The sequence below is a fragment of the Chelonia mydas genome, chromosome 13, assembly GCF_015237465.2.
Source record: "Chelonia mydas isolate rCheMyd1 chromosome 13, rCheMyd1.pri.v2, whole genome shotgun sequence".
In the NCBI taxonomy this organism is placed as follows: domain Eukaryota; kingdom Metazoa; phylum Chordata; order Testudines; family Cheloniidae; genus Chelonia; species Chelonia mydas.
In genome coordinates, this window is record NC_051253.2 from 35841108 (window position 1) to 35868366 (window position 27259).

The 27259-nt window shown below is 48.0% G+C and overlaps 1 long non-coding RNA gene across 1 annotated transcript; it reads left to right on the forward strand.

Moving 5' to 3' along the window:
* Window positions 1–973: 973 nt before the first annotated feature.
* On the forward strand, window positions 974–27259 carry LOC122462670. Its single transcript, XR_006285370.1, has 3 exons — window positions 974–1171; window positions 15998–16008; window positions 27249–27259. It is a non-coding gene; the product is annotated as an uncharacterized LOC122462670 (long non-coding RNA).

Genomic DNA, 27259 nt, shown 5'->3' on the forward strand with positions numbered 1-27259 from the left:
TTGTTCCGCGAGGGAGAACCGGTTCTAAAAGGGCTTCAAAATTTAACCGGCCAAAAGAGGCGCCTTAGGCGCCGACTCCATGGGTGCTCCAGCCCTGGAACACCCAAGGGGAAAATTTGGTGGGTGCAGAGCACCCACCGGCAGCTCCCCGCCCCACCCCTGGCCCCAGCTCACCTCCGCTCCACCCCCTCCCCTGAACGCGCCGCCCCCCCGGCTTCTCTGCGCCCCCCCCCCCACCCCAGCTCACCTCCGCTCCGCCTCCGCCTCCTCCCCTGAATGTGCTGCCCCGCTCTGCTTCTCCGCCCCCACCCCACCAGCTTCCCGCGAATCAGCTGTTCGGCGGGAAGCCGGGGAGGGTTGAGAAGCAGGTGGCGGCTTCCCGCTCAGGCTGAGGGTGGCGGAGGTGAGCTGGGGCGGGGCGCGGTTCCCCTGCGCCCCCCCCAGCCGGGTTACCTGCTGCAGTGCGGGCGGCCCTCCTCGCGCCCCCCCGCCCCAGCTCACCTCCGCCTCCCTGGGCCTGAGTGCGAAGCCACCACCTGCTTCTCAGCCCGCCCCGGCTTCCCGCCGAACAGCTGATTCGCGGGAAGCTGGTGGGGTGGGGGGCGGAGAAGCAGAGTGGGGCAGCACATTCAGGGGAGGAGGCGGAGGCGGAGCGGAGGTGAGCTGGGGTGGGGTGGGGGGGGGCGCAGAGAAGCCGGGGGGGCGGCGCGTTCAGGGGAGGGGGTGGAGCGGAGGTGAGCTGGGGCCAGGGGTGGGGCGGGGAGCTGCCGGTGGGTGCTCTGCACCCACCAAATTTTCCCCTTGGGTGCTCCAGGGCTGGAGCACCCATGGAGTCGGCGCCTAAGGCGCCTCTTTTGGCCGGTTAAATTTCGAAGCCCTTTTAGAACCGGTTCTCCCTCGCGGAACAACCGGTTCTAAAAGGGCTTCTAAATTTAACAACCGGTTCTAGCGAACCGGCTCCCGCTCACCACTGCCCTCAACCCAACCCGCAGCCCCCTGCTATGCCATTCCCTGTGACTAAAAAACGTTCCTCGCACTCCCAACAGCCCAGCCCACAGTGCCTGTGGCCCTTGTCCCAGGGGCCCAGGACCAGCTGTGCCACCTAGTCTGCCATGTGACGGGTTCTATCCCCGCAACACTGAGGTGACCTGGGAGCGGGGCGGGAGGGGGGGTCAGATAACCCTGAGGGAGCAGTTGATCAGTGGCATCCTGCCAAATGGAGACCCCACCTTCCAGATCTAGGTGTCCATTGAACTGGGGCCAGAGGGGTTCGGCCCCACAGAGCACGTGTGTGTAGTCAGACACAGCAGCCGAGGGGGCAACCCTCTGAGGGTGACCTGGGGTGAGACCTGGGGCGGGCAGAGCGGAGGGAGCACTGGGAAGAGGCTGGGAATGGGGCACCTCCGATTGAGGGGAGGAATATGGGGGAAGTGGACACAAGTGGGGGGGGATGAGGGAGGTGGGAAATGCAGAGGGGCAGTTTTGAGGGGTACCAGGGGTGGGTAGACAGAGAGAGGTACTAGGGGGCAGGTGGAGGTGGAGATGGGTTTTGGTTGGCTCCGAGGAGGGGGGAGGGAGAGGGGCATTCTGGGGGGCTCAGAGAGGAGGCAAAACCAGAAAGTGGGGTTCTGGGGGCTTAGAGAGGAGAGAAAAACAGAGTGGGGCACTGGGGGGCTCAGAGGGGAGGGAAAGCAGAGATGAGATTTTGTGGGGCTCACAGACAGGGAGGGGGAGGCAGAGAAGGGGGTGTCTAGCTGCAGGGCAGACGGGCCGGGGGAGGGGGATGCTATCCCAGGCCTATTGGGCAGAAAACAGGGTGGGGGCAGTCCCCGGGGAGGGGCGGGGCGCAGGGACTGTGAGGGGCCCAGGGTTCAGTCTGTCTCCGGACATTTCCAGATTCTGAAATCCCAGGCCAGGCTGGTTTCCCAATGATCGTTGCTGGCTGCATCCTGGCTGTGCTGGGAGTTGGGGCCTTGGGCTGGTTCCTGAGGAGGAGGCAAGCTGAGTGATGCCCCCTGCAGTACAGCGCCCCCCTCCTGAGCCCCTGCCCCCTCCCTGCAGCACAGCACCACCTAGTGCCCCTCCTGAGCCCCTGCCCCCTCCCTGCAGCACAGCGCCACCGAGTGCCCCTCCAGAGCCCCCACCCTGCTCCCTGCAGCACAGCGCCACCTAGTGCCCCTCCTGAGCCCCCACCCTGCTCCCTGCAGCACAGCGCCACCTAGTGCCCCTCCTGAGCCCCTGCCCCCTCCCTGCAGCACAGCGCCACCTAGTGCCCCTCCTGAGCCCCTGCCCCCTCCCTGCAGCACAGCGCCACCTAGTGCCCCTCCTGAGCCCCTGCCCCCTCCCTGCAGCAGAGCACCACCTGGGAAAGCACTCCCTGCTGAGCTCCTACCCTGCAGCACTTGGTCCCCCAGCCAAGTACCAAGCCAGCCTGACCCTGCTTAGTATGAGATCCCAGGGGCTCTGTGCTGAGGCCTGGCACAGGATTCGTGGGTAGTGGGTATGGGAAGCTACCCACCAATCCGATCCCCATTGCCCTGTAGTAGGCACTTGGTGAGCTGGGTGGCCTGGTGGTTAGCAGCTTCTCAGCTGTAGGTGCTAGTGGTAGGGGTTGGGGAGCTCAGGCCTGCTCACTCCTCCAGGATCCAAACCAGGGCCCTAGGAAGGTCAGCAGCAGTGACCATTGGGGAGGATTGTGGACCCTCTGTGTTACTCTCCCTGGGTCATTTCCTACCACGTGTCTCTCCGCTTCCAGCTCCAGATAAGAAGAAAGAAAATATAAAAGGGAAACCAAACCTCAGCTTCAGCTGAGCTCAGCATACAGACCCTGCTGCCTGAGGGAAGCGTCTCTGCCCCAGGCCCTGGCCCCACCCCACCCCTTTTCCCAAGCCCCCACCCCACCTCTTTCTGCCCAGCTCCATCCCCTCCCCTGAGCACGCCCTGTACCCACTCCTCCCCTCCCCCCCAGAACTTCCTGCACACTGCAGAATAGGAGGCCCTGAAGGGGGGGGGGGGGGAGGGGAGTTGATTGGCTGGGCTGCCGGCAGGCAGGAGGCTCTGGCTGGAGACTGGGGAGCTCACTGCCGGTGGGTGCTGAGTACCCATTAATTGTTTTCTCGGGGTGTTCCAGTCCTGTACTAATTGGTTTGTGCATATGTTGTTTAATTAGCTAGTGGCAACAGCTGATTTCCTTTGTTTTCTTTCTCAGCTCTTCCCTGGAGGTGGGGTGAAAGGGCTTCAGGGTACCCCAAAGGGAGGAATTCCCATGTGCGCCTTCCTGGGTCCAAAGGGGTTTTTTTTGCACTTGGGTGGTGACAGCATCTACCCATCCAAGGTCAGAGAGAAGCTGTTACCCTGGGAGTTTAATAGCAGCCTGGAGTGGCCAGTATTAATTTTTAGAATCCTTGCAGGCCCCCACCTTCTGCATTCGAAGTGCCAGAGTGGGGAATCAGCCTTGACAGCAGGGCAGCCCTTCATACTTACAGGGTGAGATGGAGGAGATGTGGCCCAGTCAGATAGATCAACAGTGTTAAGTGGGATCCCGTGTGAGGCAGGATCCTCCCAAGGCAGGACCCTGGGCTTTGCCTTCCTCTCCTTCCCTCAGGACAATGCCACACTCTGGAGATAGGGCTGCAGGGCACATCTAGGAGATTTCAATGCAGACACCTCCAAGGGCTGCCCCATTTCTGTACCAGGTGTTTGGTCACTGTTGGAACTGAGGAGTCTTCAAGCATCAAAAATTCACGTAAGATCAGATGAGCTAGGGTGAAATGTCTCTAGCTCCATTGGTGTCAAAGGGCCAGATCCCCAGCTGGTGTATATTGGTCATAGCTCCACTGGGGTGAGTGAAGAGGGGTTGTGGTTGCCCTTAGGGATTCACTCCTGGTATTACTGAAAATGTTTTCCTTGATAGAAACAGAGAAGTCCCCTGATGTCTCCCAGTCCAGCCCCATGTTCACATGATCTTCTCAAACTGCCTTGATCCTTTTGCCAACTGCTCCACTCCCTCTGTCTCCTCTGTGTCCCCATACCAGGCCTACAGGCCAGTCCCTGGATCACTGGTCCCTCGGAAGGACTCCCTAGGCACAGACATCTTCCGCAACGACAATGGAGACTGTATCATCCACTCTGACCTGGGATGCTACCTGCAGACGGAGCTCCTTGAGAACATCAAGATCTAGAGATTGCATCCCTTGTGCCAGGGAGGGGACCACTACCTGGGCTGTGTAGAGGACCCCGATATCTACATCATCAAGGGCAGCTCCTACCGGGTGGTGAAGGACCTGAGCATGGATGAAGAGGCCAAGGTCTATGAGCTGCATCCCAGCTGCTGTGGTGGAGACACTACTTGAAGTGTGGTGGGAAGTTGATCATCATCTTCCAGTATTGGGGCATAGTCCGCAGTGTGGAGGATTTGGGCACAGATGAAGGTGGGTTTGACTCCTGCTTGGCCCCCGAATGCTGCGAGGGGCTCTACTACTTCGGGATCCAGGAATTCCTAACCCTGATCAAGGTGGATGAGAAGTGGAGGGGCTCAGTTCTTCCTGGACCAGGACATGAGCTCTGCTGCCAGCCTGATCTCCTTCTGTTTCATCTACCCGGATGTGCTCAGCTTCTTCCCCGCGGGGGGCTGACCTTCACCAAAGGAATCGCCTGTGGGGCTGGGAGTGCATCAAGACCCTGCAGAATGACACTGACTCCCCTATCTCCTGGTCTGGCATCGTCACCTGCAAGGTGGGCTTCGCCCTGCAGTACACGTCCAGCATCGACCACAACTGGAGTGTTTCTGCTGAGATGTCCTGCGGGGCTGGAGAGATCACCAAGCTCACCACCCAGTTTCAGTTCTCCCTCAAGGATAATTATGGCAGGAAAAGCATCTACACATAGCAGGAGGACTGGACTGAAGCCCGAGGAGAAGAGGAGTCAGTCCACGTGAATATGGAGAACAAGCAGAACCTCTACATATGGCAGTACCACCTCGGCATAGGCCAGGAGACTGTCTTGGTCTGTAGGAACATCCAGTTCACCAAAGAAAACAACCCACCCGACTGCATCCCTCTGTCTCTGGTCGCCTGAGCATCTGTGAGGATGGAGGATGCCAGCACCATGATGATATTCTGGATGTGTGCATGTGAGCTTCTTTGCCTTGGTACTGCCCCTTCAGATCTTTTCCCGAGTTGCCCAAAGTTTCTCCCAGAATCACCAACATTCCTCCTCCTGTTTTTACTCCCATTCCCAGCTTTACCCAAATCTTGTTTGCAATGTAGACGGTTTCATTAAATGTCCTTTCCTTCCTATTATTATTATTACAGCTGGCCTGCAAATGAGGTTTGATTTTCCTGTGCAAAATTTGGATTCTCTATTGAAAAACCAAAACAACAACAAAATTGACTAAAAGCTGCTGAAACCTGAAAAATTTGGCAAAAATGTGCCAAGAACTGAAAAAAATATTGGCAAAATGGTTTCAAAACAATATATATATGCATATATTTCATGAAAACTGAAATATGTTTTATTTGCAGCCAAGCATTTTCAGGTTTTCTGACCCAAAAAATGACCCTGTTTTCAAGGGAAGTCAATGCTTGCTGGGAATATTTTTTTTGTGTAAAACAATCCGATTTTCCCTCGTAATCAATATTTCAGCCAGCTTTAATGATGAGGACACACAGCCAGCCCAAACTTCTCCCCACTCCACTTCTGCTTTTTCCATTCTCCTTCATCCACCTCCTTCTCAGTGCCCACCTCCGAGCCCACACACCCAGCTCATACACGTCCTAATTCCCAGCTTGTCTCCAAACCACGTTACCAAGGCAGATGACTTCATTGCATCTCCCTGTCTTCTCTCATTATAACCCGCAGCCTGAATTCTGCTTTGGGATCATTTTGGGATCAAATCTGCTGCCGAAATGCAAAATATTTGTCAAGCCTGAATAAAGAATCGATTTTGTAGCATTCACCAAGTTGTTTGCATTGAATTTCTTGGTTTTCTCCTTGGTTTGGGGTCTATAGAAGGGTAAAAAATGGAGGCAAAAGAAGGAAGGCAGGAAGGAGGTGGGATGTGCCTAGGAGTTGGAGTCTCTGTGGAGATGATGGTGGGAAACTAGAAAAGAACCATGAAAACTGGGGGGAAAGTTGATACTGTAAAAAAATGAGAAATGAGCTCTGGGAGAGGAACAAATGAAAGAGGCTTTACAAGCCTCTTGGTCTTCAGAGGCCTCCTGGGTCCCATAGGCCTCTCGCTCCTCACAGGCCTTCCAGCGCTGAGGGACCTCAGAGTCTTCCAGTCTCAGCATCCGCTCGGGCCTGCTGGGGTCCACAGGGCCAGCCACACTCAACACCAGGCCTGAGGCCTCACAACCCATGCTGAACCATGGCACAAGAGGTGACATCAGGGCAGGGCTCAGAGGCCATATTTCTCTTCCCATGGGCCACACAATCAGCTTACAGCAGTGGGTTCCCCAGAAAGGAGCATTTCCTTGTGGGTGCAGCAGTGAAGGCAGGATCCCAGCCCAGTTCCCTTTGCTCTAGCCCATGCTGCCTGCCTTGGCAAGCCAAGGGGGCCCTCCCACCCCCCTGAAATCAACTGGCCTCTTTCCCCTGGCTGCACATCAGGCCCGACAGTGACAAGGGCCGTATTATTTTAACCCCTTCTGGACACGGGGCAGCTGCCTCACCCAACGGGTGGGTCTGAGCCCACATCTTTCTGCAGCACGTGATGCAACCTACACACCTGGCAGAGGCCGTGGCTGAAGCTTTCTTGCCAGGCTCATATTTGAGTAGTCCACCAATGCTATCCCACAATCCTCTGGGCTTGCATCCCCCAGACCTTCTCTCTCCCATCTTCCCACTCACCTCCCAAGAGCCAGAAATGACCTCCTGGTTCACATACAGCCACTCATTGTTTAGCTCTTTATTTCCATGGGGACTGCTAGACTTCAAACACAGCTCAGCCCAGCGGGCTGGAAAACTAAACCTCTGCCCCTGCCACTCCAGCCACCCGCTGGCCAGGCACATCAGGATTCTGTTCTGCATGTGGGGTAAAATCAGCAAGGTCCGTGACTTTGGCAGGAGCACAAATAACCATCATGTCCATGACAGCTCAGCAAGTTGTATTGTTTGGGTGGAAAGGGCAGAGCTCAGGGGTGAAGCCAGAGAACATATCCACTTCGTCTGCAGTGCAAAAGGAGGTGAGAAGCAGACCAGATGAAAGTCCTTGGGTAAAGATAAAAGGGACACAAACAGGGGCGATGTCATGGTAGGGGGCCTACAATAGATCAAATGAAGGAGAGAAAGTGGAGGAGGCATTTCTGAAAAAAGGAACAGCAAGCTGCAAAATGAAAGAGCTGGTAGTAATGGGGGATTGTATCTACCCAGATATCTGTTGGAAAAGTCATACGGCAAAAAACAAACATAAGAACATAAGAAAAGCCATACTGGGTCAGACCAAAGGTCCATCTAGCCCAGTATCTTGTCTTCCGACAGTGGCCAATGCCAGGTGCCCCAGAGGGAATGAACAGAACAGGTAATCATCACGTGATCCATCCCCTGTCACCCATTCCCAGCTTCTGGCAAGCAGAGACTAGGGACACCATCCCTGCCCATCCTGGCTAATAGCCATTGATGGACCTATCCTCCATGAATTTATCTAGTTTTTTTTGAACCCTGTTATAGTCTTGGCCTTCACAATGTCCTCTGGGAAAGAGTTTCACAGGTTGACTGTGCGTTGTGTGAAGAAATACTTCCTTTTGTTTGTTTTAAATCATCTGCCTATTAATTTCATTTGGTGACCCCTAGTTCTTGTGTTATGAGAAGGAGTAAATAACACTTCTTTATTCACTTTCTCCGCACCAGTCATGATTTTATAGACCTCTATCATATCCCCCCCTTAGTCGTTTCTTTTCCAAGCTGAAGAGTCCCAATCTTGTTACTCTCTCCTCATACAGAAGCTGTTCCATACCCCTCATCATTTTTGTTGCCCTTCTCTGAACCTTTTCCAATTCCAGTACATCTTTTCCGAGATGGGGCGAACACATCTGCACACAGGATTCAAGATGTGGGCGTACCATGGATTTAGATAGAGGCAATATGGTATTTTCTGTCTTATCATCTGTCCCTTTCCTAATGATTCCCAACATTCTGTTTGCTTTTTTGGCTGCCGCTGCATATTGAGTGGCTGTTTCCACACTATTCAGTATGTTCTTGGAATGTACTGGGGCAACTTTTGGTTTGAGAAAGTGGAGGAAGCACTGAGGAGACAGCCATTTTAGACTTGATTCTGACCTACAGGGAGGAACTGGTTGCGAATCTGAAAGTGGAAAGCAATTGGAGTGAAAGTGACCATGAAATGATGAGGTTTTGTGAGTCTAAGGAATGGAAGGAGTGAGAGCAACAGAATAAGGAAAGTGGACTTCCACAGAGCAGAGATGAACAAACTCAGAGAACTGGTAGGTGAGGTCTGATGGTAAGAAAGCATACAGGCAAACGCAGTTCAGGAGAGCTGGCAGATTCTCTAGGAGACAATATTAAAGGCATAAAATCATAGAATCATAGAAGATTGGGGTTGGAAGAGGCCTCAGCAGGCTCAAAGCAGGACCAACCCCAAATCTTCCCAGCCAGGGCTTTGTCATGCTGGGCCTTAAAAACCTCTAAGGATGGTGATTCCACCACCTCCCTTGGTAACCCATCCCAGTGCTTCACCACACTTCTAGTGAAATAGTTTTGCATAACTGCAAAGTAATCCATTGTGAAGGAAAGATAGGAAGAACAGTATAAGGCCAATGTGGCTCCATCTGGAGCTCTTTAATAACCTGAAAGTTAAAAAGGAATCCTGCAAAAGTTATAAATGGGGCCAAATTGCCAAGCAGGAGTAGAAAAGAAGCAGAAACACATGGGGACAAAATCAGAAAGGGTATTGCACAAAACGACACACCTAGCATGGGACAGAAAAGGTAATCAAGAAAGGTTCTTGACATTCATTAGGAGGAAGAGAAAGAAGAAGAAAAGTGTAGGTCCTCTGCTTAGCAAGGAAGGAGAGCTAATAACTAGTCACATCAAGAAAGCTAGGTGTTTAATGATTATTTTGCTTCAATCTTCACTAAAATGGCCAATGGTGACCAACTGCTGAATACAGTTAATATTAACAGTCGGGGGAAGGAACACAGGCAAAACTAGGGAAAGAAGAGATTAAAGAACATTTAGATAAGTTAGATGTACTGAAGTCAGCAGGGCCTGATGAAATTTACACAGTACATTTAAAGGGGGGAGGGATAGCACTGTGGTTTGAGCATTGGCCTGCTAAACCCAGGGTTGTGAGTTCAATCCTTAAGGGGGCCATTTGGGATCTGGGGCAAAAATTGGGGATTGGTCCTGCTTTGAGCAGGGGCTTGGACTAGATGACTTCCTGAGGTCTCTTCCAACCGTGATATTCTATGATTTATTTTTGAGAACTTACATAGGACAGGTGTGGTCCCAGCTGACCAGAGAAGAGCAAACATGATACCTATCTATAAAAAGGGGAAGAAAGATGACGAAGGGAATTATAGACCAATCAGTCTAACCTCAATACCTGGAAAGATACTGGAACAAATTATTAACCAACTAGCTTGTAAGCAAAGCGCCTCATGGCTAATAGGATTATAAGGAATAGCCAGCATGGATTTGTCAAGAAGAAACCAGGCCCAGCCAACCTGATTTCTTTGTTGAACAGGGTTACAGACCTAGTAGAGAGGAGGAAGCAGGGGATATATCTTGATTTTAGTAAGGCTTTCATTACAGTGTGCACAGTAAAATTTGGAGACTCTGTTGAAAAACCAAAACCAAAAAAATTGACTAAAAGCTGCTGAAACCCCAGAAAATTGGGCATAAAAATGCTGAAAACTGAATAATTGGGCAAAAATGTGCCAAAAACTGAAAAAAGTTTGACAAAATGGTGCCAAAACAAAAATATATTTGCTGAAACCTGAAAAATGTTTTATTTGTAGCCAGGTTTTTGAGGAAAGCCAACTCTTGTTATGAATATTTTCCTTTTGCAAAACTATGCAGTTTTCCCTCCAAATCAATATCTCAACAAGGTTTAATGATGAGAAAACATGGCCGGCCCAAGCTTCTCCCTCCACCACTTCTGCTTTTTTCCATTCTCCTTCATCCACCTCCTTCACAGCCTTTCCCAAACCTTCCTCCAAATCTCACCTGTAATGTCAGTGATTGAATGGCTTGTTCTTTCTCCAATTGTTACTGTTAGTTACAGCCTAGAATTTGCTTTGGGCTCCCTCACAGTCAAGAGTTCAGTAGAAACCAGAGGAATCCCTGAAACGTTGTAAGTGAGAATGGGGGTCAATACTATGGATTTGCCAAGGTGCCAGAGTAGATTTGAAAGCTGAAATCTAGCAAACTGGATTTGCAGTCCACGTTTGAATGAAATTTAATGAGGATAACCCCATATTATTGAGTCCAAGGAGCATTAGTGTTCTCATTTTAATGCTAAACTCTTCTCTGGTCTAATTCTACTCTTGACAGTACTTCTACAATCAACAAGGTATATAATCATCAGCTTTACAGATCAAAGATTAGATAAACCAACTATCCTAGGGATGTACCAAACTCAGAAAAATCACAGTCTTGCATTCAATGGCCATAGAGAGGCCAGTGTTAGGGACCAGCACTTATGCCATGGACCAAACAACCAGTCACATTTCTTACTTCGTTTATTTATAGTCATCAGTTCTTCCGTATCTTGGATATATAGCCCACCATTTAAGTAGTTCTCTACTGCACTTTGTCTGTAGGCACTCTAGTAATGTGGTCCTTACTGTTTCTAGTGTTTGGTTTAAACGGGACTAGTTTAACTAACAAAAGGTTCTTGTAGGAGGTTCTCTTAGGCCATTGACTTGGATGGACAAAGCAGAAACATGCAAATGGCATTGCTTGGTTAAAATCCAAGATGTGGTTCCTTGGGGTCATGCTAGAAAGTGCAGATGCAGCAGGGGATCTTTCAGACACTGCAATTAAAGAAACACCAAGAGATGCAATCTCTGAAAAGAAGTTTCACCACTTCTCAGCCTGGGAAGCCTGAGATAGGAGAGAGCAGGACACGTGGCTTATCTGGTGTCTGGTAGAACTTCTCGGTTCCCTAGCTTCACTGGTGGCTTCAAGAAAACTCTGAAGTTCATCATGCTGATGCTGTTTTTGAAGTCATTGGAGGATGGCAATCCTCTTATTTTCTATTGGACACTTATCAAGACACAGATTTCTGGTCTTACTTTCTCTGCTGCTTCCATCACTAGCCAGTAGATGGCAATGGTGCATCATTCTCTGTCAGTCTTCATTTATCAGAGGCTCAAATAAATTTGTTAGTCTCTAAGGTGCCACAAGTCCTCCTTTTCTTTTTGCGGATACAGACTAACACAGCCGCTACTCTGAAACCTGTCTTTATAGTTTAGTCATTTCTAACATTGCATTTCTATATTAAACCAGCCTATTAATTGGGTCCCCCCACCCTTTTAAAGCAATTTCTTTTAATGTTTCAAAGTCACACACACATTTGGTGCCTCTGCCTTTCAATGTTCGCTTTTCTTCTTGGGCCAGACAATTCCTATCACTTCCAAGGGGGCAACAATCAGTTTGAAAGAAAACAAACACAATCTTGTATAGTTCCTCTAAATGTAGTGGACGCGAGGCCAGATTTTAAAAGGTATTTAGGTGTCTGAAGGAGTGTGATTCCTAGCTTGGTGCTGCTGTGGTGGGAGCCATGGTTTGACTAAGACTCAGATCAGCTTGTGGTGGGACCTCGGCCCCTTGATCCTTCTCAGCTGCCCCCCTCCCCTGCTGTGTGGCCTGGGGAGAGGGACGTGGGTCAGGGTGACCAGATTTCGCCCCCCCCCCCCATCTGTGACAGCACCGCTTCCCACAGACATCCGAACTGAGAGCAGGGGCATAAAGACATATTAGGAAAATATACCAAATGATCATTATAAATAGCTGACAACGCTGTGTTAGATAGACGAGAGCTTTGAAATGCAAACCTGTATTGTTAAAGAATTAGTGGTAAATACTAATTGTGTTTATGTGTTTACCTATATCTTGTTAGAGGTTAACAATATTACCAGAAGGTTCCTGTCTGTTACTATATTCTATTGAGTCAGAGATCAAAAGGGAATATTAACATTTAGATGAAACTTGGGTGTCAGAATATCATTGTCTATATTTCTCTTTGAAGTTTGTAGTAAACTGTCTATGAACTGCTTAATGGAGAATTACCTTATGCTGACGTATGCAACTAATTGCGTGTACACTTAGGAAATAGGAGGTTTTACTTCAAAGCCACAATGATCACCTAGGATCACCCAGCTGTCAAGAGGCTGTCAATAGCCTTCCAGAGATCTATGAAAAGAACTCTAGGACCTGATTCTCTTATCTCAGACCTTCTCAGGCTTTGTCAGGGGACATTTGAGTTGCAAGACTGAGGTCTCCAGCTCCCGCGTGGATCATCCTGATATTGGACATGAACTGCCTACGTGGACTATAACCAATAGAACTAATTCTGTTTGCAACTCTAAAGCTCAACATCTCTACTATGATATTGACCTAAGGACTCTATTCATATCTATATGAGTAACGATCTTGTAACCAATGCGCTCTCTCTTTTCTTTTTTAGTAAATGTTAGTGTAGTTAATATGGTAGTGTAAGTGCAGTTAATATGAACTGGATGTAAGCGTGTATGGGTAAGATCTGAAATATTCGTTGATGGGGTGGGATGATGTATCCAATCCTTTGGGATTGGTAGACCTTTATATCAGTCTTTAATGAGGCTATTGAGGATCTTAGGGATAATGGTAGCATGACAAATGGGAATGAGGATATGGAGGCAGATATTACCATATCTGAGGTAGAAGCGAAACTCAAACAGCTTAACGGGACTAAATCGGGGGGCCCAGATAATCTTCATCCAAGAATATAAAAGGAACTGGCACATGAAATTGCAAGCCCATTAGCAAGAATTTTTAATGAATCTGTAAACTCAGGGGTTGTACCGTATGACTGGAGAATTGCTAACATAGTTCCTATTTTTAAGAAAGGAAAAAAATGTGATCCGGGTAACTACAGGCCTGTTAGTTTGACATCTGTAGTATGCAAGGTCTTGGGAAAACTTTTGAAGGAGAAAGTAGTTAAGGACATTGAGGTCAATGGTAATTGGGACAAAATGCAACAAGGTTTTACAAAAGGTAGATCGTGCCAAACCAGCCTGATCTCCTTCTTTGAGAAAGTAACAGATTTTTTAGACAAAGGAAACGCAGTGGATCTAATTTACCTCGATTTCAGTAAGGTGTTTGATACCGTGCCACATGGGGAATTATTAGTTAAATTGGAAAAGATGGGGATCAATATGAAAATTGAAAGGTGGATAAGGAATTGGTTAAAGGGGAGACTACAGCAGGTCCCACTGAAAGGTGAACTGTCAGGCTGGAGGGAGGTTACCAGTGGAGTTCCTCAGGGATCGGTTTTGGGACCAATCTTATTTAATCTTTTTATTACTGACCTTGGCACAAAAAGTGGGAGTGTGCTAATAAAGTTTGCCGATGACAGAAAGCTGGGAGGTATTGCCAATTTAGAGAAGGACAGGGATACCCTACAGGAGGATCTGGATGACCTTGTAAACTGGAGTAATAGTAATAGGATGAAATTTAATAGTGAGAAGTGTAAGGTCATGCATTTAGGGATTAATAACAAGAATTTTAGTTGTAAGCTGGGGACGCATCAATTAGAAGTAACAGAGGAGGAGAAGGATCTTGGAGCATTGGTTGACCATAGGATGACTATGAGCCGCCAATGTGATATGGCCATGTGGTCTTGGGATGCATCAGGCGAGGTATTTCCAGTGGAGATAAGGAGGTGTTAGTACCATTATACATGGCACTGGTGAGACCTCATCTGGAATATTGTGTGCAGTTCTGGTCTCCCATGTTTAAGAAGGATGAATTCAAACTGGAACAGGTACAGAGAAGGGCTACTAGGATGATCCGAGGAATGGAAAACCTGTCTTATGAAAGGAGACTCAAGGAGCTTGGCTTGTTTAGCCTAACCAAAAGAAGGCTGAGGGGAGATATGATTGCTCTCTATAAATATATCAGCGGGATAAATACCAGGGAGGGAGAGGAATTATACCTGATAGGTTACGTGCCGTTCGAGTCTAGGCTGAGGTACACAAACAAAGTCCACAACTGCAGAGTTCCCAAAGATATTAAATTTATTACGCTCAAGCGTGGTGCCCCCCTGCTAGTCAGAAGGGGACCCCGAATGCAGGCTATCCAAAGGTTATATACCTTTTAGCAAAGCATGTTGCCCTCGTGCATCGGAAACCTTAGCCAATAGACAAACCCTTCCCTTATCTACCACCTATCCTTGCTAGGTACATTCCCCATGCTAAACTATTACTTCAACTACACAGCATGGCCCTAAAGCAATGCACCAGTAGCCTTTCTTATCAGGATGGGAGGCTCACATCAAGGCCAGGAGGCAGGGAGTTAGGAACAGACAAAGAACAGAAACTGGGAATCGAGGCAGGCTGGAGACAAGGGTGGGGTGGTTTCACAGGAATGCAGTATCTAAGGAACACTCCTCCTGGTGCATGATGTGCTTGCTCTTAGACAATGGTGGGCCCCAAACCAAAATGGAGTCACATATGCTAACTTTTCCTTAACAGTCCCCCCTTTTCTTTTCTACGTCAGTCAGCTATATCGGGGCTGAGTAACCGCGATGCAGGGTTAGCAGTTGCCGACAGCACAGACTACAACATTGTAGGCATACATACAATAACACAAAAGCAATAACAGCCAAAAGTATGAAATACAAAATACGCCGTCCCCAAGGCCCCACATCCGGTAGCCATGAGGTGAGCCAGTTCCAGGCCTCCTGGAACCCAGTGCTGGTATTGTCGAGGCTGGCGTGGTGGAAGAGGGCTGCCTGCTGCATGAGGATGTGGATGTCAGTTTCCACCCTGTGGCGCTGATTTACAAATACACAACAACTTGAGTTAACCAGAGCACAAACCCCGCCCTGGTTTGCAAGGAGATAGTCCAGGGCTAGGCGGTTTTGCAGTGTAGTTTGGGATAGCTGAGTGACTTCAATTTGAAGGGCAGCTAAGGCGTCTGCAGTGGCATTTGCCATTAATTCCAAAGCAGCTGGAATGTTAACGATGGCTTTTTCTAGCTCACTTACTCCTAACCATGGCAGAAACCATCGCGCAAAGGAGTGAAAGACTGTGGGCCGTTGAGAAAGAGGGTTTAAAGGAATACTTCATCGGTTTCTCCATACTTTTGGCTGCGGATCTCTCCCTGGGTCAGGGTCTGGGGTACTGTCATGGCGGGTACTATAGCCCCGAAGGTACCTGTACCACACCATCCTGCCGGGAGAACCTTATAGGCTGTGTGATTGCATAACCAATACCAGCCAGCCCCCTCAGGGACTGGCCACGGGGCCCCAGAGTAGGTGGAGGTGCCTGCCACACCAGAGCTCATCTGGGTGGTGTCCTTGCACCCCACAAAATTCCCCACAAAAACTGTATTTTCCCTGCCCTTACGTCGTGACACACATAAAGCATAATTACCTTGGGCCACCATATCAATCGACCATCTTTGGATCGTAACATTCCAGTTAAATGTAGTGTTTGCCCATAGCTTAGCTTGGAGTGTTCGATTAAGAGGGATAGGTACCCCTACCAACAGGGCCCCCTGACCCAAATCTGTGGGGGTATGAATACAAATCCAACACTGCGTTCGATTTACACCCTGTTTTATGGCGCGGGTTAAATTAAAAAAGCTATTGCCCTCTTATTCTTGTCCTGGACTTGGGAATAGGGAGAGGACCCCCCAGGCAAACCATACCAATGTCGACATCTTCCTCTATACCATACAAAAAACAACACCGCCAATGTAAGTTCAATAAACAGGAACAGAAGAAGTCTTGGTGGGCTGTAAAGGTCTCAGTAGCTGGAAAGCTCAGTCCATGGGTTGGTCGTGGCGTTCATTCGTGAAGTGGCTCGTCCGATGGCTTGTCAGGGTCAGGTGGGGGTTCCAGCGCCAACTTAATGTAGCTATGATGGATCCAGGAATCTTTACCTGCAAAGGAGTGGTGGCAGATGGTGGGAGTAATGTTCGTGGCTGTAAGGTGTTTTTGGTATTTATCATCCGGAAGACAATTAGGGAGGACAGTGCATTCTGATGGTACTTGCCCACAAGCACAGATTCCAGCCCTTGGAATAAACTCACCCCACTACTTTACTCCACATTTTTAAGAATACATCTCGCAACTCCCTCCCTGCCAATGTACAATGCTCCGTCTTCGCCACCAAGGCCAAGTCTCAGTGTCTTTTGCAGTCAGGAATCCTTGGATCTTGGTGGTTTCAGCAGAGCAGGCGTTCCTTCTTCTCTCTTGGAACAGGCATGGTTTTGCATTATACGCGGGAGAGGTTACTAGCACGTCACCCTGTAGTGCTTTGGTTTCTTTAGCAAATACTGAATGCAGGTTAGCTCTGTCAGTGGACAAGGGAGAGGTTACTAGCACTTCACCTTGTCCTTTCCCCTGCTGTCCAAAAGGAGGAAAGAAAAAACCTAGAAGGGGGGATAGGCTGATCAGTAGTTGAAGTGAAGTCATCTCGAGGCGGAGGGGTCTTTTTGCAGTAAGAAGCATGGGTCCAGGCAATCAGTCCTTGGCACTTCACAGCGGTGTTGGTAGTTAGCAGAACTTAATAAGGGCTTTTCCAGCGTGGGGCCAGAGCAGTCTTTCGCGGATGGACCTTTATGTAGACTGGGTTTTACCGAGTGGCAGGGTTGTTCAGGATCTTTGGGTAGTGCTTTTTTTACCAGTGTGTAAACAGACTTAACATATTTTATTAGCGCCTGACAGTGTTTTGCGGCTTTTACGGCTGCATGGGCATATTCAAGCCCCCTCTCTTTCTTGGCTGTTAGCCAAGTCTTAGCGGGGAGCAGTGTCCTTGGGCGGGCCAGCGTCTTGTCTTTGGACCAAGCCTGCCAGCTACAGTGTTGAGTTAACTCGTCCTCTATTTTTTCCCCCCTTTTTGGCTTCTATTAACTTATAACGGAACCTTTTACTTTTTACTCACACACTTTTGTTTAAAAATGAACACATATACATGGCCCATTATACAGCACTTTAGTCTTATTGTTCAATGTATGCCATATACACCCTTCTAGGAAAATGACTTTATTACAGAGCTTTGGAGCAACAAGCCGGGACAAGCACACCCACTTTTGAGGAGTCCACTTGGTACAACCTCTGGTGTTCAATAGCTTTCCTCCCTCCCCAGCCCTCTGGCGAGAAATGTGAGGTAGCCAGAAGGATCCCATGTGTAATATGGGGAGTGGGTTAACCTTTCATGTCCTTGCTTCCCAAGACTGTTGGTGTGCAAATTTTAACAACAATTTTTTTTAACTAAAAGATCTGGCCAATGAAATTTCTTTTTCTTACTTAAGCAAATGTATTAAACTTTAGTATATCACATTTTCCTGATATTATTTAAACACTTTGTATTCTGAGTTGAATAAAACAAGTATCTGCATTTTGATTTAACTTTTCTATTTAGTTTTAAACTAAACTGTCTTATGAAAAATTAAACACAACTATTCTGGCCACAAGACAAACACGACAAGACAGGACATAGAACACAGAACAGAATTTCTATTGTGCCAGTAAATTCCTGATATGTTGAATTGCTTTTCAGCTGGCATCAGTTTTCTCTGATTTTTTGAAAGACAAAAAGAACATAAATCTACCCCTTCTGGGCAGTCAGTCGTTGCTTAAAATATTATCTTTTTATACAAATACCCTTGTTAATTGCAGGCAAAATAGAGGAATTACACATTTTTTTTTGTATTTGTTTCATAGGCAGCCCAGGTTTCAGTGGCTTCTACTTTATCAGTTAGCTAATTTACATTAAAACAGATGCTTTCCGGCTTGCTTTTGGATCCAAAGCTATCCACACCTTAAAGATTTTACTTTAAAAAGGGCGCAATAAACTTTACCAGACTTTTGATTGCCTCTTACTTTTAACTTTTGCTATCAAACACACAGCGACCTGAAAAGGAAGACATCGCCTATTGTAGCCCCTTAGAGCCTAATAAGATATTAATTAAGTAGCACTGTATAATTGCATTCCTTTGGAAAAGGGCCCATTTTTCTTCAAAATGGCTGCAAAGAAACCAAGAATTCTTTTTCTTTCTAGTATTTCACAAAGTTCAACTGCTTAATTCCCTCCAGCAACTACAGAGTTAACTTCTCACTTTCCTTTCTTAAATCACTTGCTTATTTCCCAAAACGACACCCAATCAACTCAGATTTTACCATTCCAAGTATTATTCCGGGATTTACATTTCCCATTCCTGTATTATTTACTCCTCTTTTTTCACTATGCCCTCCAAGTTTCCAACCTGTTTTCCAATCTCTCTATCTGTTGCCTGCCCGCTTGGGCCCGATCCTGTTTTTCTCTCTGAACTGTCCCTTTCATGAGCACCAGCTTTGTCCCACTACCAATTTAACAGGGAGGGTGGGCTTCTTAACTAGCCCCCAGCCCTCCTGGTCTCTTCTTTTAAATATTCTCACTCACAAGGGCTACCCGAGTCCTCCCCCATGAGGCTTGTCACCTTTAATTATGCAATTCTTAACATGTAATACCAACTGTGCCAAACAAAGCAAATGTAAAATATTAAGGGCAAAAGTGATAGATTGTGTGCACCCTGCAGGGTTCTCCCCATCTTCACTTTTCTATTAAAACTGTGACAGATTTTCATTACCAATTGGCCTGTGCCTCAGTTGATCAGGCTAAGACCACAGGATCGTAGCGCGGAGATGAAGAGAACACATCATGTGACTGAATTTAAAGCATTAATTAATAAAATAATAAAATAACAGCACTCAAGGGGAAAAAAAAACGTTAATGCTGTTGCCAAGTGACTAAATCATTTGGGCCAAAGGGACGGTGGACATGGGGGAAAACAATTTGTTCATTGCCGGCCGCATCGTGACTGACAAGAGCTTGCTGGATGAGGGGAGCTTGCAAAGCAACCGGCGGGTCAATAGTGGGCCTGTACGGGTTGGGGGGTGGCAAGCAAGGAGGTGACGGGCATAAGTCAGAAAGCCGAGGATAAGCCAGAGGAGGAGCAGAAGCAGGCATAGCACAGAGTGGGGCTGGAGACCCCTGAGATGAATAAGAAAAGGAGGAGGAAAGAGGACATCCATTCGCACGCGCCGAAGCCCAATTGTCCCATAAATACCAATAATTCATCTGGGCTGGAGCTTTGTCCTCCAGCCTTTTCCTAAGTGCTGTTAATTTTTCCCCAGCGAAGGAACCATCCAGTGGCCATTCGAGAGGTGTCTGAGTTGTTAGTGCTGGCCACTCAACCTTGCACAAGATTACAGCTTTCTTTTTACCTAACCCATGGGTACCAGAAATATTCCTCCAGTTCTCGAGAATTTCAGCCAAAGGGGTCCCCTTACTTACACTCTGCCCAGAACCCATAATGGGCTACGAAAAAGGACACCAAATGTGCCACCTTATCACCTAAGCGACGGCTCACACTCCCGCTTCTCGGAGTTCTCAAAGGTGAACTCACCCTGTGCTGGCTGGAGCTGTCCGAGAGGAGGATTGCGGTCTCGCTCGTCGGGGCGAGCCTAGAGTCCCATCTGGGTCACCAAGAACTGTTGCGAATTATACCTGATAGGTCACGCGCAGTTCGAGTCTAGGCTGAGGCACACGAACAAAGTCCACAACTGCAGAGTTCCCAAAGACATTAAATTTATTACACTTGAGCATGGTGCTCCCCTGCTAGTCAGAAGGGGACCCCGAATGCAGGTTATACAAAGATTATATACCTTTTAGCAAAGCATGTTGCCCTCGTGCATCGGAAACCTTAGCCAATAGACAAACCCTCTCCTTATCTACCACCTATCCTTGCTAGGTACTTTCCTCATGCTAAACCATTACTTCAGCTACACAACATGGCCCTAAAGCAATGCATCAGTAACTTTGCTTATCAGGATGGGAGGCTCACATCAAGGCCAGGAGGCAGGGAGTTAGGAACAGACAAAGAACAGAAACTGGGAGTCGAGACAGGCTGGAAAAAGGGGGGTAGGTTTCACAGTATCTAAGGAACTTATCTTAGTACATGATGTGCTTGCTCTTAGACAATGGTGGGCCCCAAACCAAAATGGAGTCACATATGCTAACTTTTCCTTCACAGAGGGAGAGGAATTATTTAAGCTCAGTATTTAAGTTCAGGGGGAGGGATAGCTCAGTGGTTTGAGCATTGGCCTGCTAAACTCAGGGTTGTGAGTTCAATCCTTGAGGGGGCCATTTAGGGATCTGGGGCAAAAATTGGGAATTGGTCCTGCTTTGAGCAGGGGGTTGGACTAGATGATCTCCTGAGGTCCCTTCCAACCCTGATATTCTATGACTCTACCAATGTGGACACAAGAACAAATGGATATAAACTGGCCATCGGGAAGTTTAGACTTGAAACTAGATGAAGGTTTCTAACCATCAGAGGAGTGAAGTTCTGGAACAGCCTTCCAAGGGAAGCAGTGGGGGCAAAAGACCTATCTGGCTTCAAGATTAAACTCAATAAGTTTATGGAGGAGATGGTATGATGGGATAACATGATTTTGGCAATTAATTGATCTTTAACTCTTCATGGTAAATAGGCCCAATGGCCTGTGATGGGATGTTAGATGGGGTGGGATCTGAGTTTCTACAGAGAATTCTTTCCTGGGTATCTGGCTGGTGAGTCTTGCCCACATGCTCAGGGTTCAGCTGATCGCCATATTTGGGGTTGGGAAGGAATTTTCCTCCAGGGCAGATTGGAAGAGGCCCTGGGGGCTTTTTTCACCTTCCTCTGCAGTATGGGGCACGGGTCACTTGCTGGAGGATTCTCTGCACCTTCAAGTCTTTAAACCATGGTTTGAGGACTTCAATAGCTCAGACATAGGTGAGAGGTTTATCACAGGAGTGGGTGGGTGAGATTGTGTAGCCTGCATTGTGCAGGAAGTTCAGTCTAGATGATCATAATGGTCCCTTCTGACCTTAATATCTATGAGTCTATGATTAACAAGATTTTTAATAATCTTCATCATACCTGATGTGACTGGTTGGCTGGGAGCCCAGGGATGGGGTGCTTTAAGGGAGCTGTGTTTGGCTTCTGGGTAACCTTAGCTCAGTGGTTTGAGCATTGGCCTGCTAAACCCAGGGTTGTGAGTTCAATCCTTGAGGGGGCCATTTAGGGATATGGGGCAAAAATTGGGGATTGGTCCTGCTTTGAGAAGGGGGTTGGACTAGATGACCTCCTGAGGTTCCTTCCAACCCTAACCTTCTATGATTCTAAGCTGTTTTGTTGCAGGCTGGATGAATCTAAGTATTAGAATAACCACCAGTTCTGGGGATCGTCTGCCCCATTCTTTGCAGTTTGTTCCAATGGAGAAATCTCAGTATGCTTTCCCCCCTAGGCACTAACAGTATAAAAGAGGAGTCACAGAGGGGGTGTCTTTGGCTGAGGGGGGAGTCCCCCCCCCCACTGAGCCGAGCCCATTGTCACGGGCATACAAGTGTTCATGTACCGGTAGCATGTATAGGGCACTAATACTGTGCTTTGTGGGCAATAAACCTGGCCGAGTGCCTTCACCACTGAACCAAGTCTGGGGTCTTCTTGGGTAGTTTGATTGAAGTCTGCTGTATGGGATACCTGGCTAGAACGAGTGCAGCAGACAAAGAGAACACACATGCAGCCAACAACAGACAACACTGGTGACCCCGACCGCTGATCTGGTAAGTAGGTGCATTGTCCCCTGCAGGAATCATGATCTAATACGGTAGAAAGCTTTATCGCCTCCCTGAAAATCCCCATGGAGTTTGATGAGATATGGATGCAATGGGTTGCCAGCAAAGGACATCCATATGAATTTAAGAAAGACAGTGGGGAAGAAACATAGAATTGAATCTGTTTAGCTAGGGCAGAGACAGTAGCCTTGGAAAATAAGAGTAAATTCTGATTGGAGGGAAATGTCATGGCAGACTCGACTCGTCGTTTGTTCATTTCTCTCGAACTTCAGTAGCTTTCTGTCCATCTTTCCTCTGCTATATCCAGCTGTCTCTCTTCTAATCTTCCACATCCATCCATCAATCCCTCCATCCATTCTGTATCAACATCTATCCATCATCTATCCTGTGATGTTGCACTCTATATGATTTTAGGAAAATATGCTAATGAGTGTGAATATAATGTAACTGGAACATGCTTCATGCAGAAGGTCTCCTGTAAGGTATCATTACAAAGCTTACAATGTGCTGAGTGTGGTCATCCTATTTGTATGTATGTATCATTCTTGTATCTGAAACTAGAAATATGAAATATAACTCTGAGGGCCTATTGTAGTTATGCAAAGTGTGGGCCATTAATGGTGGTTTGGAATCTTGCTGGCTCCCATCAACCAGGACAACTGACTGTGGATGGCTCTGTTTGCAGGCAGGCCTTCTTGTGAGTCTGGCTGGGAGGAAGGAAGGCTGGGGGGGTCTCACAGGACATGTGACCATGTCACCTGGTACTGAAATCTATCTTAAACATGCTGCTTTTCCATTTCCGGGTGGTGGGAGGGACCCAGAGAGACAAAAGATTTCCGCCTTGTGCCAAAGCCGTATAAGGGGGTGGAACAGAACAAAATGGGCTGCAATCATGAGAAATCCCCTAGCTACCTCCTGAGCTGAAACAAGGGCTGTGCTGGGGAAAGGATTGGGCCCAGACTAGGAAGGCGTCCAGTCTGCGATAGAAGCTTATTGAAACATCTGAGGGTGAGGTTTTATCTGTATTCAGTTTTCTCACTGTACTAGGCTTAGACTTGCAGGTTTTGTTTTATTTTGCTGGGTAATTCACTTTTTTCTGTCTGTTATTACTTGGAACTACTTCAATCCTACTTTTTGTATTTAATAAAATTGCTTTTTACTTATTAATTCACCCAGAGTATGTATTAATAGCTGGGGGGCAAACTGCTGTGCATACCTCTCTATCAGTGTTATAGAGGGCGAACAATTTATGAGTTTACCCTGTATAAGCTTTATACAGGGTAAAACGAATTTATTTGGGGTTTAGACCTCATTCGGAGTTGAGCATCTGAGTGTTAGAGATAAGAACACTTCTTAAGCTGTATTCAGTTAAGCCTGCAGCTTTTGGGGGATGGGTTCAGACCTGAGTCTGTGTTTGCAGCAGGCAAGCGTGTCTGGCTCAAACCAGATGAGGCACTGAAGTCCCAAGTTGCCAGGGGAAACAGACTTAGAAGTAGTCTCAGCACATCAGTTGGCAGTTCCCAAGGGGGTTTCTGTGATCCAACCTGTCACAAATCCATCCATCCTTCCGCAATATCAGTCCCTCCATGCATCCTTCTTCAATATCCATCTAACTGTCTTCTCATCTACTATGTCCATCCATTCATTGTTCCCCAGTATCTATTCATGATCATCCATCCTTCTTCAATATCAGTCTGTCTATCTTCTTGCAATATACATCCATCTGTCTATCCATTCTTCTGTATTATCCATCCATCTATCCATCCTGCTATCTTCTTATCTGCCATGTCCATCCGTCCATTGTTCCGTAGTATCTATCCATCATCTCTCCGTCCATCCTTCTGCAATATCTGTAAGTCTTCTCATCTACCTTTTCTATCCATCCATTCACAATATCCATCCATCCAGCTCTCCATCCACCCTTCGGAAATAGCCATCCATCGGTTGCCTTTCATTTGATTTAAAGTGAATTTTGTAGTGGGGTATTACAACATCGTGGGTTTGGCTCTAGTGGCTACAGTTTCAAGCTCACAGAGTGAAAGTCACCTCTGCTACTTGCATCAGATTTAGAGTCTCTATGAACACGTAAGGACCAAGGGTCATGACCACACATACATTGACAAGGACAAGATTCAGTCTATTTTAAACGTTTGATTAAAGTTGCAGTTAAAATTATCATTACCCAAGCATACAGAAATCCTATAAAGACCTATGTAGAAGCTTCAAATATAGATATACTACATCCTTAAGGATATTCTTATCACCCATGGGTACATCTTTCCCCATAATCTTGTGGGATAGGGTCATTCTTTGGTCGCTTACTCATGCCAAGCATTTCTTAAGGTTATGGCCTAGTATGGCTAAGCTAAAATTTTACAGGCTATAGACCTTGCTTTTGAGCCCTCTTTACTTAGACACCTAATACCTAATTATACCCTCTAACTACTGATCAATCTTGTACTTCTATAAACCTACAACTTCACTCTATTCATCATACAGAGATTATATATGACATAACATGTTAATTAATATTAACACCACACAATAAATGAGTAATAAACTAAAATCATTGGCTACACATCCATCCATCCATCCATCCATCCATCCATCTGCAATAGCCAGCCAGCCATGCCTCTGCAATACCCATCTATATCTCCAGTCAGGCTGGAGGAGATGGATGCTCCTCTCTAAGGCTTCATCTTTCTTGATCCAGCACACGTATTTGGAGAGCCTGGTAAAGACACTGGGAGTTGACCAGTCACCACTGCCATGGGATATTATGCCATGGGCCTTCCCATCACAGACCAGGGGACCCGCAGAGTCACCCTGAGAAGCAAACACCAGGTGCAGGGTTACTGATGTCCAAGCAAAGGGCAGACTGCATTCTGTATTCACGGTCCTGAAATCCAGCTCTGTACCCCACTTCCTTGGGACTCACGGTCAAGTCACTCCCAGGACGTGCCCAGGGCTCCCACTCCACGGTCCAGGGATGCAGCAGACCCCTGTCCCTGATTTCTCGGATCTTCCAAGTTCCAGTGTCTGATTTCTAGCATCCATCCCCAATTTCTTTAAGCTGCTTGGTTCCTATCCCTGATTCTGAATCCTGATTTCTAGCATCTGGTTGACTCCTGCCCTCAATTACTAGGAACTCCTGTTGATTTCTCAGATCCACCCCTGGGTTCTTCATTCACTAATTCCCATAATCTCTCTCCTAGGATCCAGCTGATTCCCAAACCTGATTTCTAGGATCTGTCCCTCACTATTAAGATCCTTCCCTGATTTAAGGGATGTGGCTGACTTTTGTCCTTGATTTCTAGAACATTTCAAGCATCCAGCCGATTTCTGTCCCTGATTTCTATGATCTAGCCAGTTCCTGTCCCAAATTATTCAGATCCATTCCTCGTTTGAAAGATCTGACTGGTTCCTGTCCCTGATTTCCAGATTCCATTCCTGATTCCTAGGAGCTGGCCAGTTCCAGTTCCTGATTGCCAGGATTTGCCTGGCTCACCATGGATCCTGACTCTCCCCATTCTGCCCAGCCCTGTCAGTCTCCTGTTCTAGCAGCACCTTGCCCCAGGTGCCGCATGCCCCTGTCCCACACTCACCAGGAATGGCGACTTCCTCTCCTGGGGGTCCCCCACGCACAGCATCCTGGATGGGACATAGTGCAGATAGGGCCGAGAAAGACACATTTTTTGCCAACGACCATCAGTGCCACCTCCTGCAGGGCCAGGGAGGGCTGGGAGTTTGTTTTGACACTAGTCTGGCCCTAGTCAGCCACGCTGCACACTGCCCCCTTCTTCACCTTCTTCTGGGACAGGGAGATGGTGCCCACAGTCTGGGTCAGCTTGGCCTTGTCCCTCAGCTGTGATGGGAGAGAGAGAGAAGAGAAATCAAACTCCTCTTGGGGGCTGCATCCTATAATAGCAGTGGTCAGTTCTAAAGGCCCTGGAAGGAATTAAACACTGAAGAAGGCTGAATGTCACAACACTCCACTGATGCCAGCAGCTAGAGGACAGGGAGTGAAAGTAACAAGCAAACATGGCAGAGGTGACATACTACAGCAATGGGTAACACTGTCAGTTGTTGCAGGGGGTGGTGGGGAGGGAGGGAGGGATGGAGACTTGCATATGCACAGGGAGAGAGGGAGGGATGGATGGCAGGATGGAGAGATCGAACGGTGTGGATGGACATGGAGGATGTAGGAGAAAGAGATCCTGAGACATGAGGCCTGCTATAAGGGGCCTGGTGTAAAATCTAAGGCCTGAACTAAAGTCAGGCCCTGCTGAGATAAAGTAAAGTTTGCAAGACTCAGGCTACAAGCAAAAGTGAAGCCCTGTAACTAAGCAGATGCCTGCTTGCAGGTTCACTATCCGATACATGAACTTGCCAAGGACAGGGCTGGGGTGGCAAAATCACAAGCACTCCTAGGCACTAAGTATTCATGTAAACACATTCCAGAAAGATTGTGCCAGAACACCCCTCGTAAAAGTTAAACACACTCCCTGCGAGCTAGGGAGACACTGACCCCTGCTAAAGATAAGGTCAAGATGACAGCATGATGGATAGAGGTGTTTTGATCGAACCAACAGGTACATGGTAAAGCCACGTCAGAGGGGCAACACATAACTTGTTTGTATCAGTGTATAAAAGCGGGGGGTCACAGAGGGAGTGTCCTTGTCTGGCTGAGGGAGGAGCGACCCTCACTGAGCTGAGTCCATTGTCACGGGTGTACATGTATTCGTGTACCTGTTGCCTGTATACGGCACTAATACCATGCTTTGTCGGCAATAAACCTGGCTGAGTATGTGAAGTGTGGGGCAAATCTGCTCATGTTTGCAGAGGCTGGGGTATATCCGCTTTCCATTGATGAAGTGGTGAACCAATTAATAAATCTGCATTGCTCGTCCTGAGCCGTGCAAGACAGTATATTCCTGGGGTGCAGTGCTGGGAGCTGGGGGGATCTGGCTCTGGTGCCTTTCTCTGTGTGATTCATGAGTGGCTCTGGGAGCACTCATGCCGTCTAGCCGGGGGTGGGGCACCACGTGCGGTTGTGCTGAGTGATCACAGTGCCTGGAGGGGATTGCTGCTGGTCACTAGCAAAGCACTGTGCCAGACAGCGCAGGCTGGAGAGAGTTAAGGGGGCACAGCGGTCCCACAGTCCCAGGCTGCACCTTGGGGATTGCGTCACACCCACCACAGGGGCTGGGTGGGGCGGGGAGATCAAGGTTGGCTGGGTCACGCCCCCCCACTACTGAGCCCCTGGAGCCCTGTCCAGCTGGAGGCTGCCTGTTCTGGTCCCAGGCTAAGCTGGGACCACACCTATCTGGGACCCACCTTGTGCCCCTGGCAGCCAAGCACTGCTGGACACCATGCACATCTGCAGCGCAGCTGCGGGAGCTTGCTCAGCAGCTAACAGA